This window comes from Crocuta crocuta, unplaced genomic scaffold (genome assembly GCF_008692635.1).
Source record: "Crocuta crocuta isolate KB4526 unplaced genomic scaffold, BGI_CrCroc_1.0 scaffold101, whole genome shotgun sequence".
Lineage (NCBI taxonomy): Eukaryota > Metazoa > Chordata > Mammalia > Carnivora > Hyaenidae > Crocuta > Crocuta crocuta.
The window spans coordinates 8,842,285-8,861,754 of record NW_027527956.1 but is presented as its reverse complement, the minus strand read 5'-3'; the positions used below and the strand labels follow the sequence as shown (position 1 = coordinate 8,861,754).

General features: G+C 50.7%; 1 protein-coding gene across 1 annotated transcript in view; it reads left to right on the top strand.

Annotated features, from left to right (window-relative positions):
* Window positions 1-19,470, top strand: part of SLC66A2 (solute carrier family 66 member 2) — a 54,424-nt gene that overhangs the window by 23,026 nt on the left and 11,928 nt on the right. The gene's annotated exons all lie outside the window — the stretch shown is intronic.

The following is a 19,470-nucleotide window of genomic DNA, read 5'->3' as shown; positions in this document are numbered from 1 at the left end:
CTCTCCCGCGTGCCCCGCCCCCCACGTCGGGAGCCGCTCCTGGTCCTGCGCTCCCAGGGCTCAGTTTCGGGGGACACTCTGAGAGGATATTAAGACCCCGTTCCCGTGTGTGCTGGTAATGGCAGGGACGCGTGGCCTCGCACCTCACTCACCGACCAGACCCCGTGTCTGCTGCTGGGACCCCACGTGCTGCCACCGCAGGGGCCTCCGGGTGTGTCCAGTGAGGATGGGCTGGGAGGGGGGGGCTGGTGAGCTTTCAGTCTCAGGAAGCAGCGTGCGGGTCACTTGTGCAGCTGCCACCGGGTGGGGTCCAGCTGTGGGCCGGGAAGTGGCCCCGAACCACGTGGATTTTGTTCGGTAGACTTTGTTTTTAAACATAGCTGACGTGGACTGGTCAGTATGTGCCAGACGCTGTTGTAAGTCTTTTATAGGAAATTGGCCATTTACCCTTCATGCTGGCCTGTGCACAGAGTACTGTGACGCCTCCATTTTACAGGCAAAGAAACAGGCACAGAGAAGTCGGGTCACTAGACAGGAAGGCACAGCAGAGAGAGGCAGGCTGGGGCCCAGAGCCGTGTCCACAGCAGGGCCATGTGTCCCCCGGGCCCCCTGCACCCTCCANGCACCCGCCCCCCCGCCGCCCGCTCCCACGGGGACCCCAGCCTGGGGGAGCACCAGCCTCCCAGCGGACTGCTCAGCCGCAGCCGCCGGGCAGGAGCCGGACAGCGCGGGCCACAGCCGGCAGCGGGGCGGCGCTGGGCCACCCCTGGACCAGGCACTGAGGGTCCACACAGTACTGGAGACGGGTGGGCTGCTTGCTTCTGCTCCTGGTACCGAGCCGTGGCCACCACACGCCCACTGCGGGCCGCGCCCTCCGTGGCTGGTGGCCCTGCTCGCTCGTAGCGGCCACGAGATCAGGTGTCCTGCCTGGCCCGGCCGCTTCCCTTCGTCACTGTGTGTGGTGCACGCGCGAGTGCCCCTGCGCCCTGGAGGCCAGCGCTCTGTCCACAGCCCCCCCCCTCCCCCCCCGTGTGCAGGCGCCTGGGGGCGGGTCGGGGACCAGCCCCTGTGGTCAGAGCCCCCAGCACTGTCCCTGTCACTCGGGGCCCGTGGGGGTGTTTTGAACGTGGCTCATGTGGAGAGCCCGTGGCCACGTGGTTCACCGGCTTTCTCCAGCAGCTTCTGGTTGTCACTGTGGCCACTGGGGAGGGACCCCNGTTTTTCCAGGACGGACTCTGCCTGCACTGGCGGGGACGGGCCACACGGGGGCGCTCGCGGGTTTGAAGTCTAGGAGGCGCGGGGACCCCTCCAGGTTACGTAACTGTTCCGTCATTAATGGGGTCAGCGATGGAGCCCTAAGAAGTGACCCGAGAGGGCCAGGGTCTCCTCCTCGGGGAGGGCTGGGGTCTCTGCTGCGTGGAATGAGACCACTTAGCGGCCCGACCACAAGCTGCCCCTGTGGGGTCAGGCCACAGGCTGGCGGGGCACTGGGCAGAGCCGGGGCTGCACGCGGCNGGGGTGGGGGCCGCCCCTGCCCAGGCGGGGGCGCGGGGGAGGGGCCCCCTGCCTGGAACCCTGGGTCCCCGGGGGACCGCCGCCTGGTGGCCCAGCGCCGGAAGAAGGCGGTGGGCGGACCCGGCTCCAGCACAGCCCCTGGCTGTGCCCCGGGAGGCCAGGCCGCGGTGAGGAGAGGGCACCGGTGGGTAGGACTTGCCTGGCGAGGAGGGGCCGGTAGGAAGGACTGGAGTTCGCCCTTTGGAAAAGCTTAACGGTCCAGGGTCAGCAGAGGGAGAGGGAGCCGGGGTTCCTTCCACCTCGCAGCCCAGCGGAGTGTGCAGCCCCCTCCCGGGTGTGCAGCCCCCTCCTCCCGAGTGTGCAGCCCCCTCCCGAGTGTGCAGCCACCACCTCCCGAGTGTGCAGCCGCCTCCTCCCGAGTGTGCAGCCGCCTCCTCCCGAGTGTGCAGCCCCCTCCCGAGTGTGCAGCCACCACCTCCCGGGTCGGTCCTCAGTGACTCGGGTCACCCGCGCTCCCCTCTGCCAGGTGTGCAACCGTGAGCAGGGTGACCAACAGGGCTTCGGAGGGGCCACCCTGCCGTCCGCAGAACCGGCTCTAATTCCGGAGGCCTCAGCTGCAAAAGGGGCTTCCGTGCCGCTCACACTGCACTTGAAGGATGGTGGTTACAGTCAGTCCTTGAGAAGCTTTCTCTAACCTGATCTCCTGCCTCAGAGAGCGGAGGCCAGTAGAGAAGAGACAGGGGCTGGGGACAGAGAGGGGCTGGGGACGGAGAGGGGCTGGGGACGGAGAGGGGCTGGGGACAGAGAGGGGCTGGGGACAGAGTGTTTCTGGGGATGGAGAGGGGCTGGGACAGAGGGTTTCTGGGGACAGTGTGGGGCTGGGGACAGAGTGGGGCTGGGGACAGAGAGGGGCTGGGGACAGAGTGGTTCTGGGGACAGAGTGGGGCTGAGGACAGAGAAGGGGCTGGGGACAGAGTGGTTCTGGGGACAGAGAAGGGATGGGGACAGAGTGACTGGGTACAGAGAGGGGCTGGGGACAGAGAGGGGCTGGGGACAGTGGTTCTGGGGACAGAGAGGGGCTGGGGACAGAGTGGGGCTGGGACAGAGGGTTTCTCGGGACAGAGAGGGGCTGGGGACAGAGTGGGGCTGGGGACAGTGGTTCTGGGGACGGAGAGGGGCTGGGACAGAGGGTTTCTGGGGACAGAGTGTTTCTGGGGATGGAGAGGGGCTGGGACAGAGGGTTACTGGGGACAGAATGGGGCTGGGGACAGATTGGGGCTGAGGACAGAGTGGTTCTGGGACAGNGAGTGGTTCTGGGGACAGAGGGGCTGGGACAGAGGGTTTCTGGGGACAGAGTGGGGCTGGGAAAAGAGGGTTTTGGGCCAGAGAGGGGCTGGGGACAGAGAGGGGCTGGGGACAGAGGGGTTCTGGGGACAGAGGAGTTCTGGGGACAGAGGATTGGGGTCACGGAAGTGAAGACAGGCGGTGAGGCTGGTGATGGGGGGACTCAGTTCTGAGCTCGCCTTTGGGGAGGGGCTGCCTGGGTGAGGATGGGGAGGTGGTCTGGTGTGACTTACGCATGTCGTTTATGGGGCGTGTGGGGTAGGGGTTTGACAGGCGAGCGGAAGGCTTTACCGCTCAGCTTGTCTTCGGGGGGGGTCCCCTGGGGGTTCGTGAGGCAGTAGCGTCACCGCAGCCCCTTCGGGCCCCGGAGGGAAACGGCGCTGAGGTCAGCTGTCTGTTCGCAGTGCGATGCTCTTGCTGCGCTTTCCCCCTGACTCCCGGGCCCCCTCAGAGCCCCTGCTCTTCCCCGTGCGGCTGCTCAGGGCCCTCGGCCGCGTCTCTCACGTGGCCTTTGGAGCATCGGAAGGCCATCTGGTGAGCGGCCGGGTCTTTCTGCCCATGAGGTCACCCGAGGCAACCCTCCCGTGTCCCCGAGCACAGGCTCCTTACCTGCCCACCCACACCTCTCCTGGTTCACTCCCTGGCGGGGGTGGGGGGGCACCTCGGGGGCTCCTTTTGAAGAGTGGGGCTGCCCTCCCCTGGGCCCGGGTAAAGCACGTGTTTTTTTCCGAGAGGGAAGCCAGAACCCTCTTCTGGCTTATTTTAAAATTTAGTTTAATATTTATTAATGAAAAATCTTGTGACACAGGAATCTCTCAGAAGTACAGAAAAACTTTGCTTCTATCTGATACAGGCCAGGAATCTGTACTTTTTAAGAAGCATTCTCTGTGTTCCTCACTGCAAATCTCCTCTCATGCTTTCTGTATTTACCCAGTATTGTTCTCAGCTGACATTTTTCCTCATATGATTCCCACTTTCTCGCCCTACCACTTGATTTAATTCAAGCTGTATCAGTTACAGCTGATGGTGGACGGGTTGCTGAATTTATTTTACATGGTGCAGGATACAAATGATAGCACCTTATACTTGAAGCTTAAGAAAAGTATTTTATCTCCAGTATTAGAAAGTACACTTACTAAAGTGGATATTTATATCTATATTTCTCTCTATAAAGTATCATATACATTAAAACTTTTGTTCATTAAAATTTGTTTTTTGAGGTATAATTCACATACCATACTCAGCCTCGAAATTTTTTTTGAGATAAAATTGACATCAAATTCACCATTTTAATCACCTTAAAGTATACAATTCAGGGGCACCTGGGTGGCTCAGTAGGTTAAGTGTCCAACTTCGGCTCACGTCATGATCTCACGGTTCGTGGGTTCGAGCCCCGCATTGGGCTCTGTGCTGACAGCTCAGAGCCTGGAGCTGCTTCGGATTCTGTGTCTCCCTCTCTCTGCCCCTCCCCCGCTCACACTCTGTCTCACCCTGTCTCTCAAAAATAAATATAAATGTAAAAAAATTTCATTAAAAAAACTATACAATTCATTGGTTTTTAGTACATTCACAATGTTATATTATCATCGCCACTATCTAATTACACAACATTTCTTGGGGCGCCTGACTGGCTCAGTCGGAGGAGCGTATGACTCTTGGGGTGTGAGTTCAAGCTCCACGTTGAGTGTAGAGATTACCTACGTTTGAAAAAAAGGTTTAATTACAGAACATTTCCATCACCCCAAAAACAAACCCTATCCCTCCCCGTTTCTCCAACCCCAACCCTGGGAACCGGTCCTCTGTTTTCTGTCTCTGGATTTGCCTGTTCTGGACATTTCACATAAGAGGAAATGTACCAGATGTGCTCTTTTGTGATGGGCTTCTCTCACTGAGCATCCTGTTTTCCAGATTCATCCATGCGGTCGCGGGCCTCAGGGCTTCATTCCTTCCCAAGGCTGAGCCAGATCCGTTATATGGATAGACTGCATTTTACTTCTCCATTCATCCAGCGACAGACATTTGGATTCTTTCTACCTTCAGGAATAATACAGCCGTGAAAGTCGTGTACGAGTTTGTATATGACGCGTGTTTTCAGTTCTTTGGGCACACGGGAGTGTTGCTGGCCGCACGGAGCTCCGCGATCAGTCATTTGAGGAACTTCCAGAATGTTTTGCAACGTGCACCATTTTACACTCCCAGCAGCTGCACGTTACATTTCCAGTTTCTCCACGTCCACACCAGCAGTTGTTATTGTCTTTTTTGTTATCATCATAGCTGTGATGTGGGAGCTCAGTGAGGCTGTGATTGTGTTTCCCTGATGACCTCTGACGCCGAACACCTTTTCATGTGCCTCTTGGTCACTTGTGCGTCTTCTTTGGAAAAGTGTCTACTCGGGTCCCTTGTCCATTTTTTAAATTGCGCTGTCGTTTTATTGTAAGTCATAGATATTCAGAAGGAATCGCTTCTTCAGCTGCCCCAGGAACTCTATGGTATTTACTTTGCAGATCATTGAAAGGGGTGGTTTCCCTGGCGCCGCTGTCCTAGGACATGAACCTGGGGCACGTGTTGTCTTCCCAGCAGCCCTCCCGTCTTCCCAGCCGTCCCAGGAGAACTGCTCGGGACTGGGCCCCTGCCGGGAGGGGTCAGGGGCTGGGGACGGAGCTTCTCTCCGGGTTACCACTGAGGGCTGCTCTCTGGGGTCCCCTGGTTACGGCCGTCACACTGAGGAGGTGCTGAGCACACGCCCAAGGGAGACGTTGCTAACTTCCAGAATCCAGTGGGCGAGGCCCCTCTGGCCCCAGGTCCCTCACTGGGGAGCCGGGCCCAGGGGCCTGATGAGCTCCAGAGCTTGGTGGCTGTGCGCTCCACTCCCCTCGCCCTTCACAGGCGCTTCGGCCCTGGAGGGGCTGACATCTGGCCACTGGGCTGGAGCCGCTGGGCTGTGCTGCGTGCCCATGATCGAGCCTATTACCGTGCGGTTCATGGGTTTGCAGGCGGGTGAGGCCGTGACGAGAGCACGAGGGCGCCATGAGACCTGCAGGTCGGCCTGTCTGTGTCGTGCACACAGTGCTGGTGTTCGGGGCTGCGGCACCAGTGCTCGGGGCCACTGTCCTCATCGCCGCTTCCGTGGGTGCTATTTTTATATTCCTTCAAGTTGAGCTGTTTTGTTTCTTTAATGACATTCAAAAATGTATTTGTCATACATTCGTGGGCAAAATTACTGGTTGGGTTTAGAAATGATCCTTCTTGGGTCGCTTCTGACCCAGATGGAAGTTAGGTCCCTTCTCTCTTCAGCTGGTGGTACCAGTGCAGCCATGACCTCCTCTAGGCAAAGTAAGCCAGTCCTGCTGGGGGGCATTCATCTGCCAAGTGTGGACTCAGACAGGCTGGTCTGCACACGGGCTGAAATCTGTGAAAACCTTCAGAGCTTCAGTTCTGTTGAAAATGAGGACTTTGGGGCGCCTGGGTGGCTTGGTCAGTTAAGCGTCCGACTTTCGCTTGGGTCATGATCTCGCCGTTCATGGGTTCGAGCCCCGCGTCGGGCTCTGTGCTGACAGCTCAGAGCCTGGAGCCTGTTTCAGAGTCTGTGTCTCCCTCTCTCTCTGACCCTCCCCTGCTCATGCTGTCTCTCTCTCTCCTAGAAATTANAGGACTTTATGGAAAATCCAGCCTTAATTTGCTAACAGGAGGCCGCTGGGTCATTTCCTTGTTACAAACATTCATTCGCAGGAGAATCCGGGGCAGCCCTGTGTATTTGGGGTTTTGTGCTGAAGTACGTCCTGGGTGCTGTTTGCAGAGACTTCTCACGGGTGAGGATTGTCCTGCGGGCCCCGGGTCTGTGGGGGACCGCCCCCCCTGCACCGCGTGTGGGGAGGATGCTGGGCACTAGGAGGGCAGGCACCCCCTCCAGAGTTTCTTGTTGGGGAGGAGCCTGGAAGAGCGGCGCTGCTGGGGCCCAGGCGGGCAGAGGGGGTGTGGCGCTGTGAGAGGCACCGGGGGAGGTGTCCTCGGGGCTGGGGGCCACCCTGGGCTTCTTTTCACGCGTCCCTGTCACGTGCTCTGTGGATACCCTTTTCTGAGTGCTCTGCCTGTGAGCGCAGAGGCTGGAGCCAGGGAGAAGCGGGAAGCCCCTCGTGTCCCTGGCTGTCCCTGCAGATGACTGTGTTGCCCAGAGGACCCCCCGCCTTACCAGAGGGGACATGTGCGTGGGCCGTGCTGCTTCCCCCTGTAACTCTAGAGGCAGGAAATGGTCCCCACAGAAAAGGTGACGCCCCCCACGTGCCGGGGGACAAGGAATGTGAGCCCAGAGAGCCTGATGACCATTTCCCACGGAGGTGGACGTGTGTCCTGTGGTCTTGGGAACATGGCTCCCAAGAGCCCCATGGTAGCTGGAGAACAGCGAATTTGAAAGTCCCCTGTTCTAGAGGTGATGCTGCTGGGCTCCCTCTGGTGGCTGTGCGGCCTGGGTGGGTGTCACTGTCACTATCACTCATCGTTGCCATGGGAACCACATAGGCCAGCACACCTGCTCCTGGCAGCAGGCACTCGCCGCCGGGAGCAGAGGGAGCAGGCGCGTGGCGGGGCGCGTGCCAGGGGCACCTGTGGGCTCGGGTCCCCGCAGGCCGGAGTGTGTCCCTCCGCCCGCCTGAGGAAAGCACCTGCCACCCGGAGGGGTCGGGCCTGGAACCCAGCAGCAGCCTGGGTCTCATCTGGGAAGGAGCCCCTCTTTCAAGGAAGCTTCAGGGAAAACTGCTGTCATTTTCAGTTGGACGCAGCTCAGGAGCCTTGTGTCTGCTGTCACAATGGACAGGTGGCCCGAGGCGGTGCCCGAGGCCCGGGGGCCCTGTTTTCCTGGTTGTGTGGCTCTGGCGCACTCCTGGCCCCTGGGAACCTCCTCCCCGAGCTTCAGGCAGCTCAGCTTTATTGAGAGATGATGAGCGCGTGGGACACACGCATTTGAAGTGTGTGGTTTGGGCACGTTTTGACACGTATATACCATGAAGGCTTCACCTGTGATCTGAGACAACATGCCTGTCACCCCCAAAAGTCTCCTCTTGTAACCCCCCTCTGCCAAGCAGCAGCCTCCAGTGTGCTTTCCATCACTACACATTCATTGCCTTTACTAGAATCGGGTGTAAATGAAATCGTACGGTGTGTGCTCTGTTTTGTCTCACTTCTGTCACTCAGCAGAATTATTCTGAAGTTTGTCCAAATCGTAGCACGTGTCAGCGGTTCATTTCTCGTTAGTGCCGAGCCGTGTTCTGTGCTGATAGGACTGCCGTTTTTCTGCTTATTCACTGGCTGATGGACATTTAGGTCATTTCCAGTTTTTGGCTGTTACAGATGAAGCTGCCGTGGACGTTTGTGTACAGGTCTCTCTGTGAACGTGTGCTTTCTTTTCTCGGGGGTAAACCTAGGAGCGCGCTGGCTGGATCCTGTGGTAAGTGTATGTTTAACTTTTTAAGAAACTGTCCTCTGCCTCCCCACGTGCTGTTCTCCGAGCTGCTGCTCCACCCCCTCGTCTGCACCGTGGAAACCTGTCTTCGGCTTCAGTCCGTGTGTGGTGGCATCTCCGAGGCCTTTGTCTCACGAAGGGTGCTGAGTGTCTTGCCCTGTGCTCATCTGCCATCCTGTCTTCATTGGTGGGTCCACATCTGCCCCTTTAAAAATTGTTCTGAGGTTTTTTGTTTGTTTGTTTTTGTTTTTTTTTAATAGTTTGGACATAGATCCTCTACCAGGTGTGTGAATGGCGGTATTTTCTGTTGGTGTTTTGTCTTTTTATTCTCTTAATAGTATCTCTGACAAACAGAAGCTCTTTAGTTTTTATGAAGTCTGCTTTATTAGTTTGCTCTTTTATGGGAGTGTGCGTTTGATGTCCTAGCCGAAATCTTTGTACGACTGTAGTTTTTGGTGTTACATTCAGATCTGTGATCCACTTTGAGTTAATTTTCGATGATGTGAGGCATGGGTCCAGCTTTGTCTTTGCATACGGTTGTCCAAAGCCTTCTTTTTCTCCACTACGTTGCTGTTGTGTGTTTGTCCAGGATGGGCTGCCGGGGCGGAGGGGGGTGGGGGGGCGCTCTTCTCTTGCACTGATTTGTTTCTCTCTCCTGGGGCAGTGCCACACTGTGTTGGTTACTGTGGCCTGGTGACAGGCCTTCGGATCAGGCGGTGCTAGTCTTCCAGCTCTAGACCCTGTGCATTTCTGTATGAACTTTAGGATCAGTCAGTTTTGACAGAAAACATGTTAGGATGTTGACTAGAATTATCTTGAATCTTAGATTAATTTGGGAATAAGGACGATTATGCAGACAGTGTTAACACAGTAGGCTCCTAACTGTGGTCTCCAGCACGACTGCTCGGAAAGCTGGCCCCTGGCTGGCATCTGGGAACTTGGACTGTAGGAGACTTTGTTTCATTCCCAGAACCNAGTCTGCTTTATTAGTTTGCTCTTTTATGGGAGTGTGCGTTTGATGTCCTAGCCGAAATCTTTGTACGACTGTAGTTTTTGGTGTTACATTCAGATCTGTGATCCACTTTGAGTTAATTTTCGATGATGTGAGGCATGGGTCCAGCTTTGTCTTTGCATACGGTTGTCCAAAGCCTTCTTTTTCTCCACTACGTTGCTGTTGTGTGTTTGTCCAGGATGGGCTGCCGGGGCGGAGGGGGGTGGGGGGGCGCTCTTCTCTTGCACTGATTTGTTTCTCTCTCCTGGGGCAGTGCCACACTGTGTTGGTTACTGTGGCCTGGTGACAGGCCTTCGGATCAGGCGGTGCTAGTCTTCCAGCTCTAGACCCTGTGCATTTCTGTATGAACTTTAGGATCAGTCAGTTTTGACAGAAAACATGTTAGGATGTTGACTAGAATTATCTTGAATCTTAGATTAATTTGGGAAAAAGGACGATTATGCAGTGTTAACACAGTAGGCTCCTAACTGTGGTCTCCAGCACGACTGCTCGGAAAGCTGGCCCCTGGCTGGCATCTGGGAACTTGGACTGTAGGAGACTTTGTTTCATTCCCAGAACCCGTGGGACGGCTCTCTAGATACCGAACACCTGCTTCCCTTCTGGAAGTCTGGAATTTTCGTATGTGCCAGGCAGAGAGCGTCCACATGGCCAGTTCCCAGTAAACACTCCGGGCTTCAAGTCTCTAATGAGCTTCCCTGTTGTCAGTAGTTCAATGCTGGAGGAATTAAACTCATCCTGGGTGAGTCCTTCTAGAAAGATCATCAGACCTGGGGATGGTCTGGGAACTCCTACACATATAATATTGAGACTTCCGAACATGAGCACTGTGTGTGTCTCTCCATTTATGTGTTGTTGTTGTTGTTGTTGTTGTTGTTGTTGTTTTTAATTTCAGCACTGCTTCCCAGTCTTCATGTACTGGTCTTGCACATTGTCAGATTTACCCCTGAGTATTTCATACTTTCTGAAAGTACCATATAGTGTATTGTTTTTTAAATTTCAGTTTCTGTTTGTTCATTGTTTGTGTGCAGTTGATTTTCGTATATTGATCTTCAGTATGCAGCTGGGCGTTAGGGGATTTCTTCGGGGTTTATAAATAAGATCATGGTCATGTCACCTGCAAATAGAGTCGCTCTACGCTTCTTTTCCAGCCAGGCTGTCTTTTATTTCTTTTCTCTTGTGTACTCACCACGATGAAGCTCTCTTCGCGTGGTGTTGGGCAGAAGGAGGCGCGTGCACTTGCCCTGTGTCTGATCTTAGGGAAGAGCCTTCAGTGACTCCCCACGGGCACCATGTTAGCTGTGACTTTTATATGTTTGTTTTTTCCACAAGTTGGGGATGTTCCCTTTTATTCTTCAGTTGTTGAGCATTTTTATCAGGACTGAATGTTGAATTTTGTCAAATGCTATTTTTTCTACATCTATTGATGTGATCCTGTGTTTTTCTTTTTTAGTTTAATATGATATAGTGCATTACATTGGTTGATTTATGGACATTAGCACAGCCTTGCATTCCTGGGATAAACCCTACTTGGCTATGATATCCTAACCCTTTTATATATAATTTTTTTGCTGAAGTCTGTTCAGAGTTTTTGCATCTGTGTTCATGAGTGGTATTGACCTTTGTTTGGTTTTTGTATCAGAGCAATGTTGGCTTCATGGAATGAGTTGGGAATTATTCCATCCTTTTCAGTTTACTAGATGCGTTTGTGGAGAATTTTTTCAAATAGCCGATAAAATTCACTAGTGAAGCCCTCTGTGCCTGTGGTTATCTTTGTGAGAAGTTTTTAATTCAAATTCTGCGTTTTAATGGATGTAGGGTTATTTGTGTTACCTGTTTCATCCGGAGGAGTGCGTTCGCTTCTTTCCAGTGCTTCCTAATCGTTCTGGTTGGAGGTCGATCCCTTTTACTGACCTGTTCCAAGAACCAGCTGTGGTTTCATTGATTTTCTCTATTTTTCTGTTTCCTGTATATTGGTTTCTGTTATCCTTCTTATTTCCCTTTACCTGTTTACTCTGGGTGCACTTTGTTCTGCACTCAGCCCCCAGCCTGCCTGCCCTCCAGGGCGGGCATCGCGGGCCGTGCAGGCGGCCGCGTCTTTCCTAGCGCTGCATGCAACTTGGATGTTGCTTTTTTGTTTCATTTGGTTCAAAATATGTTATAATTTCTGTTTTGTAATTTCTTTTTGAGTTCTTCTTCTAACACACTTATGTATGTATGTATGTATGCATGTGTGTATTCATTTATTTAAGAGAGCATGCACGTGGGGGAGCCGGGCAGAGAGATCGGGAGAGAGAAAATCCTAAGCAGGTTTCACAGTGTCAGCGTAGAGCCCAGCACAGTGCTTGATCTCCCAAACCGTGAGCTCATGATCTGACCCAAAATCAAGAGTCAAGACACTTACCTGACTGAGCCCCCGGACGCCCCTCTTTCCTGGTTGTGTTGATGCGTGTTTGCTGTGGGGTTTACAGCCCGTCTTTACCGTTGTGTGTCCCCAAGTGACATCCTGCCACCTGCGCGTGCTGCTGAGAATCTCCCCTGCGGGGCGTCCACCTCCCTCCCTCCTGTCCCCGGGATTGTTCGGCATATTTAGCTTTATATGTGCTAAAACACTACTGTTTCATTCTTAGATTTGTTTGACAGTCAATTGTGTATCAAAGAGATTTTTTTTGTATCAAAGAGATTTAAATTGCAAGAAAAAAAACCAAATACATTTACCCAGTTAGTTGCCATATCTTTTTGAAAAAGTTTTAATGTTTATTTATTTTTGAGAGAGACAGAGCATGAGCAGGGGAGGGGTAGAGAGAGAAAGGGAAAGGGAGACACAGAATCTGAAGCAGCTCCAGGCTCTGAACTGTCATCACAGAGCCTGACACAGGGCTCGAACTCATGAACTGCGAGATCATGACCCGAGCCGAAGTCAGATGCTTAACCGACTGAGCCCCTCAGGCGCCCCAACCCGTTTAGTTACCATGTCTAAACTGAAGATGTTAGATCTGTATTTCCATCTGGTGTCACTTTCCTTCTGCCCAAAGGACTTCCTTTAACATTTCTGGTAGCATGAGTCTATGGTGATAGATTTTTTAAGCTTTTATTTATTTATTTTTTGCAGAAACAGTAAATAATACAGTCTTTAATTATCAAAAATATCTATATCATATAAACAGTTATACTTTGGTTTGTAAAAGATATAAAATAGCCATACCTTTGAGTGAAGAAATCCTAACACTGATGAAGGCCTTAAAATAGCAACAGGAAGTTAAAAAACAAATCTAATGCATTTGAATTAAAGAAAGTATGTAATAGGTATTATTTGGTAAGTGCAAATAATGTTATTTAAAGACTGCCATCTATTATATACTTTGCTGAAATAAATAGACTTGGGTATTTTTCTTCTAGACTCTTTACATCATTTAGCACACAATTCAAAATGTTTTGGTATATCTGACACATTTTCAACTGTCAAACTCTCAGATTATGGCCTTCAGTGCTAAGGAATAATTTTTCTCTTCTTTATAGGAACATTTAATGGTTGTGATTTCTGGAATATCTTTTTCAATATCTCAAAAATTAGAGTAGCAAAATTTATTTTTAAATCAGGGTTATGACTTAGAGGCAAAGTAGAAATTACTATTCATTTAAATTATAAAGTAGAAGATAAAATCATTTTAAGATAATGGTGAACGAGTTCTTGACTAAGAGTCTCCAGCTTATTATTTGGCTTTGGTTGTTATTTCAAGTTGAAACAGCATCACTGGTATTGCTGTCTTCGTGCATTTTGCTTCCGGAAAAAAGCCTTTCCAGAGTCCCAGGTACTGATCATAACGTCACAGTCAGGAGCAGTTCTAATTAAAGGGAGAATGAGGCCCATAAATAACCCTGCAAACCCATTCTTAGCAACAGTGACCTTCATGATAGCCCACGTTGAGTATGCAAAGGCATAGAAATTTTGTGACATTCATATAGCCAAAGTTGTGTCTGCTTTTGTGTTTTCACCACATCAAATGGCAACACTGCGAGAGCTGCAAAGGAACCAGACAGTGCGCCTGAAGTAAAGTGGATCATAAATGTTGGTTCGTATAAACCGGATTTCGCACACAGCCCCTTCTTCAAAACTCTGTAGTTACGCCAGTGCAGTGATCTGGCAGCAGTTGGTGTATGACTTCCATTTTCTCCTAATTTTGATGTCAGAAAATCAGTTAGTTGATCATAGCAGGTAAAATAAACGGCCGTGGCAGGAACTGCCATCACTAAGGGAGGGGGAAGGCCACTCCTCGGGGATTTAATGCCCTCATTTTGTTTTTTTTTTTTTTAATATTTTTATTTATTTCTAGGAGAGAGAGAGACAGCGTGAGCAGGGGAGGGTCAGAGAGAGAGGGAGACACAGACTCAGAAACAGGCTCCAGGCTCCGAGCTGGCAGTCAGCACAGAGCCCGACACGGGGCTCGAACCCACGAACCGCGAGATCATGACCTAAGTGAAAGCCGGACGCTTAACCGACTAAGCCACCCAGGCGCTCCTAATGCCCTCATTTTGAATGATTTTCGAAAAGGCCTCCAGGGTACCCGGGAAACACCCCGGCTTCTTATGCTCAGCTTCGTTGCCCTCCTCTTCACAGCCACACAGATGGCCCCTGAGTCCACTAGTGTATACACTGTGTACAGAGCATCTTCCTTTGGAGAATGGGTTGCTTTGGTCTTGGAGTCGGATTTTAACAACATCCAGAGGAGTCGCCATTAGCGAGGTCAGGACAGCTCCAGGACAGGACATGCCATTTTGATAGTCTGTGGTCCCTCTGATTCGGGTTCCATATTTTTACCTGATTGAAGAAAATGTTGACCCTTTTTTTCTTCAACAACTTTTTCTGCCCTCCCCCGACCCTGAAATTCAGGGATTCCAGTCACACAGATAGTATGTGTTTTAAAGTTGTTCCACAGCTTGCTAATGCTCAGTGGATCAAAACGGGCGGATGAGGAGGAAGCTAACGGAGGNCTATTTTTAAAAATTCTTTTTCTCTCCTATTTTGCAGTTTCTCTTTCTGTGTCTTCAGGTTTCCTAATCGTTTCTTCTTCGTCTAGTCTGATATTAACCCCGTCCATGTATTTATTTTTCATCTCAGATGTTATCATTTTTATCCCTAGGTAGTTTTTGGGGAGGGGGTGGAGTCTTAAAAATATGTATATAATTTTCTGTGTCCCAACTTAACTTTTGAAGAAATGAAATATAGTTATAATAACTGTTCTGATGCCCTTGTCAGTTCTAACGTTGTTGGTTCCGGTCTATTTGTCTCTTCATTATAGTACACTTCGATGTTTCTTTATTTGCTTGGTGATTTTTGAGTGGATGTCAGACATTATGAGTTTTACGTTGTTATCTGCTGGGTATTTTTAAGTTTCTATAAATATTTGGGAGCTTTGGTCTGGGGATGTAGTTAAGTAATTTGGAAACAGTCTGATCTTTTTAGATCTTGTTTTTAAGATTAGTTAGGGGGCAGCATTGCTCAGCCTGGCCAGTTATCCCCACTGCTGAAGGAGTGTTCTCCCTAGAGCCCTGTGAAGTTCGGGGGTTCCCATTCTGGCTGAAAGGAAGACACCCCCCCTGGCCCGTTGGGAATGCCGCACACTGTGGGTGCTTGTCTGTTCGGGTGGTTCTTTCCCTGGACTTGTGATTGACACTCAGCTGAGTACTTGCGGAGGGAGGACCTTTCTGCAGACTTCAGTGCTGTCTCTGCGCAGCCCTGCAAAGCCAGCCGCCTCGCCCCCGGCCCAGCTCTGTCCGCCCCACCGTAGGGCTCTGTGCGCTTGGCCTGGGTTCTCCCTTCATGTTGTGCACCCTGGAAAGTCCAGGCCGAACCTGGGACAGTTTGGGGCTCGCTCCCGCTGTATCCCACCTCCCAGGGATCACTGCCCGTTACTGCCTCGCGTCCAGGGTTGGCAGACATGTGTCTTGCTCAGTTTGTGGTTGTTTGGGAGAGTAAGTCTGCCGTCTGCTGCTCCGTCTTGACTGGAAAGCGAGTGGCAGCTTGGTTTTCATTTTCCTGGCTTTCATCTTCCCCTAACCGCTCCTAGCTGCTTGTATGGCGAGCACCCATCCGACCGGCTTTTCTTCCTCCTCCAACAGGCCGGACTTTGCCCGAGTGGCAGGGTGCCTCACCCTTCCTTTGAGAAGCAGTGGTGACTGATCAGCTGTTCCTTTCGCCTCCTTTGCTCGGTTAGAATCGCGGCCCTGGTGGCCTTAGAGAGTCCGCTTTCCCTTCTTTTTTTGTGATTGTCTTATTTCACTCAGCGTAATGCTATCAGTTCATCCATGTTTTAGCACACTGCAGAATTTTCTTCCATTTTAAGGCTGAATAATACTCCACTATATGCAGAGACCACATTTTGCTTCTGCATGTACCTGTTGATGGGCGCTGAATTGCTTCTGTGTCTCAGCTCTTGTGGATATGCTGCCATGAACACGCTGCACAAATACCTGTTCGAGTCCCTGCATTCTTTTGGGTGTATTTCCAGAAGTGGAATTGCTGGCTCACGTGGCAATCCTGTGTTTAGCTTTGTGAGGACCCTCTAAACTGTTCGCACCATCGCACTGACCCACCCACAGTGCACATGGGCCCAGTTTCACCACATCCTTGCCAACGATTGTTTCTGTTTGTTTTTTTTTAATTTATTTTGAGAGAGAGAGTACATGAGCATGAGCTGGGTAGGGGCACAGAGAGAGGAGAGAGAGAATCCCAAGCAGGCTCCATGCTGTCAGCGCAGAGACCCATGTGGGACTCCATCTCACAAACTGGGAGAGCATGACCTGAGCCAAGATCAAGAGTCAGATGCTCGGGGTGCCTGGGTGGCTCAGTCGGTTTAGCGTCCAAGTTCGGCTCAGGTCATGAACTCACAGTTCGTGGGTTCGAGCCCCGCGTCGAGCTCTGTGGTGACAACTCAGAGCCTGGAGCTGCTTCAGATTCTGTGTCTCCCTCTCTCTCTGACCCTCCCCTGCTCATGCTGCTTCTCTCTCTCTCTCAGAAATAAATAAAACATTAAAAAAAAAAGAGAGAGAGATGCTCAAGTGACTGAGCTGCCCCGGTGCCCTGTGTGGTTTTGTTTTGTCCTAATGGTTTGAAGATATATCTCATTTTGGTTTTGATTTGCATTTTCCTAATGGTTAATAACATTGAGTATCTTTTCATGTACTTATTTGCCATCTGTTTATCTCCGTTGGAGAGATGTCTGTTCAACTACTTTGCCCCTTTAAGAAAAAAATTTTTTTGAGTTGTAAGTATTCTTTATATATTCTGGATACAATTTCCTTATCGGATATGTGATTCACACGTTTTCTTCCACTGCATGGGTTACTTTCTCACTCTGTTGATTGTGTTCTTTGAAACACAGAACTTTTTTTAAAATTTCATTTTTTCAGCTTTATTGAAATATTATTTACATATAACCTGTTTAAGATGTACAATGTGATGACTCAAACTTATATATTGTGATATAAGTACCACAGTAAGGTTAATTAACACTTCCATCCTTCACATTACTTTTTTTTTTGGTGGAGATAACATTCAAGATCTACTTTTTTTAAGTGGTTCATTTATTTTTGAGAGAGAGAGAGTGAGAGAGCGAGCATGAGTAGGGGAGGGGCAGAGAGAGGACAGAGGACCTGAAGCAGGCTCTGGGCTGACAGAGCCTGATGTGGGGCTTGAACTCACGAATCGTGAGATCATGACCTGAGCCAAAATCAGATGGCCAAAAGCCACCCAGGCACCCCAAGATCTACTCTCATAACACGTTTCTTTTTTCCCTTTTTTCTTTTTTAAGTAAACTCTGCACCCAACACGGGGCTTGAACTCACGACCCTGAAGTCAAGAGTCAAACGCTCTGCCGACTGGGACAGCCAGGCACCTCGGCCACTTTCAAGTGTGTGATACAGTATTGTTAATTATAGTTACCACTCTGTACTTTAGATCCCAGAACTTAATAATCTTACAGCTGGAAGTTTGTGCCCTTTCACCAACATCTCCCCCACCCCCACCCCACTTCCAGTGCTGACAGCTGCCATTACACTCTGTTTCTAGAAATTTGGCTTTTTTGGATTCTACATATGAGTGTTTGTCTTTCTCTGGCTGATTTTACTTAGCGTAGTGTTCTCAAGGTCTACCTGTGTCATCACAAAAGGCAAGACTTCCTTTTTTTATGGCCAAATAATATTCTATTCTATATATACATATATATACACATACATACGTACACCAGTCATCTTTATCCATTCATCTCTCGATGGACGCTGAGGTGGTTTCCGTGTCTTGGCTATTAGAAATAGTGCTGCTGTGAACATGGGGTGCAGATGTCTCTTCGAGATAGCGATTTCATTTCCTTTGGCTCTATGCCCAGAAGCGGAATTGCTGGATCATGTGGTGTTTCTATTTTAATTTTTTGAGTAACCCCCATATTGTTTTCCGCAGTGGCTGCCCCAGTTTGCATTCCCTTTTCTCCACATCCTCACAACCCAACACTGATCCCTTGTTTTTGTTTTTGTTTTTTTAATGTTAGCTCTTCTGACCGGCGTGAGATGGTAGCTCACTGTGGTTCTGATTTGCGTTTCCCTGGTGATGAGTGATGCTGAGCATCTCTTCCTGTGTCTGTTGGCCGTTTATACGCCTTCTTCGGAGAAATATATGTCCTAGGCCTCTAGTTTGTAACTGGGTTGTTTGGTTTCGTTTTTTGTTTCTTGTTTTGGCTGTTGAGTTGCATGAGTTTCACATATAGTTTGGATATAAACCCCTTATGACATGACAGTTTGCAAACGTCTTCCATTCTGTAGCCCCCTTTTCATTTTTCTGGTTGTTTCTTTTGCTCTGCAGAAGCCTTTCAGTTTGATGTAGTTCGACTTGTTTATTTTTGCCTTTGTTGCTTGCATTTTTGGTGTCCTTACCAAGGCTCGTTGCCAAGACCAATAATTTCAAAGAGCTTTTTTCCTAGAAACACAGAAGTTAAAAATTTTGATAGTCAAATTTATTTTCTCTTTTGTTGCTGTGTTTTTGTTCTCATATGTACAAATGTGGATGTGTCGACATATCCACTGTCCTGACGCTCTTCCTCTATGTTCTCTGCACAGTTTTACAGAGAAAAACTTACAGTTCTATCTCTCATGTTTATGTCTTTGATCCATTTCGAGTTAATTTTTGTGTCTGCTAAGGTAAGGGTCCAGTCTCCGTCTTTTCTCAGAGATTTTGTAATAAGGGTATTCTGTTAGTCATTTGCCAATTGACTTGCTCCTTGAGAACCTAAAATAGAAAGACTTCTGACAGATTGACCTCAGAGCCGGTTTCCTAAAGCCCCCTGGCCCCTCACCTGGTGGCCTCACCTGTTCGTAGCCCATCCCTGTCCTGGCCCGGGTTCTTCTGACCATGTTTGCTCCACTCCTTGGGCACAAAGGCAGGAACTTAGTCCAGGTCTGAGATCTGCCCCCTCGCTGCCTCCTTTCATGACTTCATATTCTCTGTAGGGAACACCTCCATGTCTGCCCCCAGCTCTGCATCCCAGGGGCCCCTGTGCACCCCATGTTACAGCTGGGTGTGTTCATGACGCACACCTGGCTCATACGCTGCCCTGCTCCGGGAGGGACACCCACTCTGGTGTGACATCACAGCTGCAAACCATGCCCACCCTCCGGCCTGCACCCCCCTTCCTAGCCCGCACCCTAGGCAGGGTTCTCAGAGCGAGGGGGTGGGGCTGGGAGGCCAAGCACGCGTGTGCAGGTTGGATATCCCCCTCCGGCGCTTCCCAGGCCCCGGATGGCCGCCCCAAGCTGTGCCCCTGCTGGGTCTTTTCCCTGGCTGGGCGCTCTGGCTGCAGACCCGGCCACTGTAAGGGCTGGGCCGGGATTGGGTGCATCCGGCCCCCTCAAGCTCTGCCTGTATTTGTCTGCATTTCCCTGACCTCCACTGATGCCGCTTCTGTCCCCAGGGCCCCCCGTGTTTATCTGTCAAAGCCTAGGAGCTTCACGTAGTTTGCTGATTTGTGAGTGCTTGGGAGTTTGGCTTCTGCAGGACACATCTGTCGAGCAGTGATAACGTTCTATCAACTAAGTGTGTAGTGATGATAAGTACATACCTTTATTGGGCCCTTATTATGGGCTGGGCACTTTATCGGGT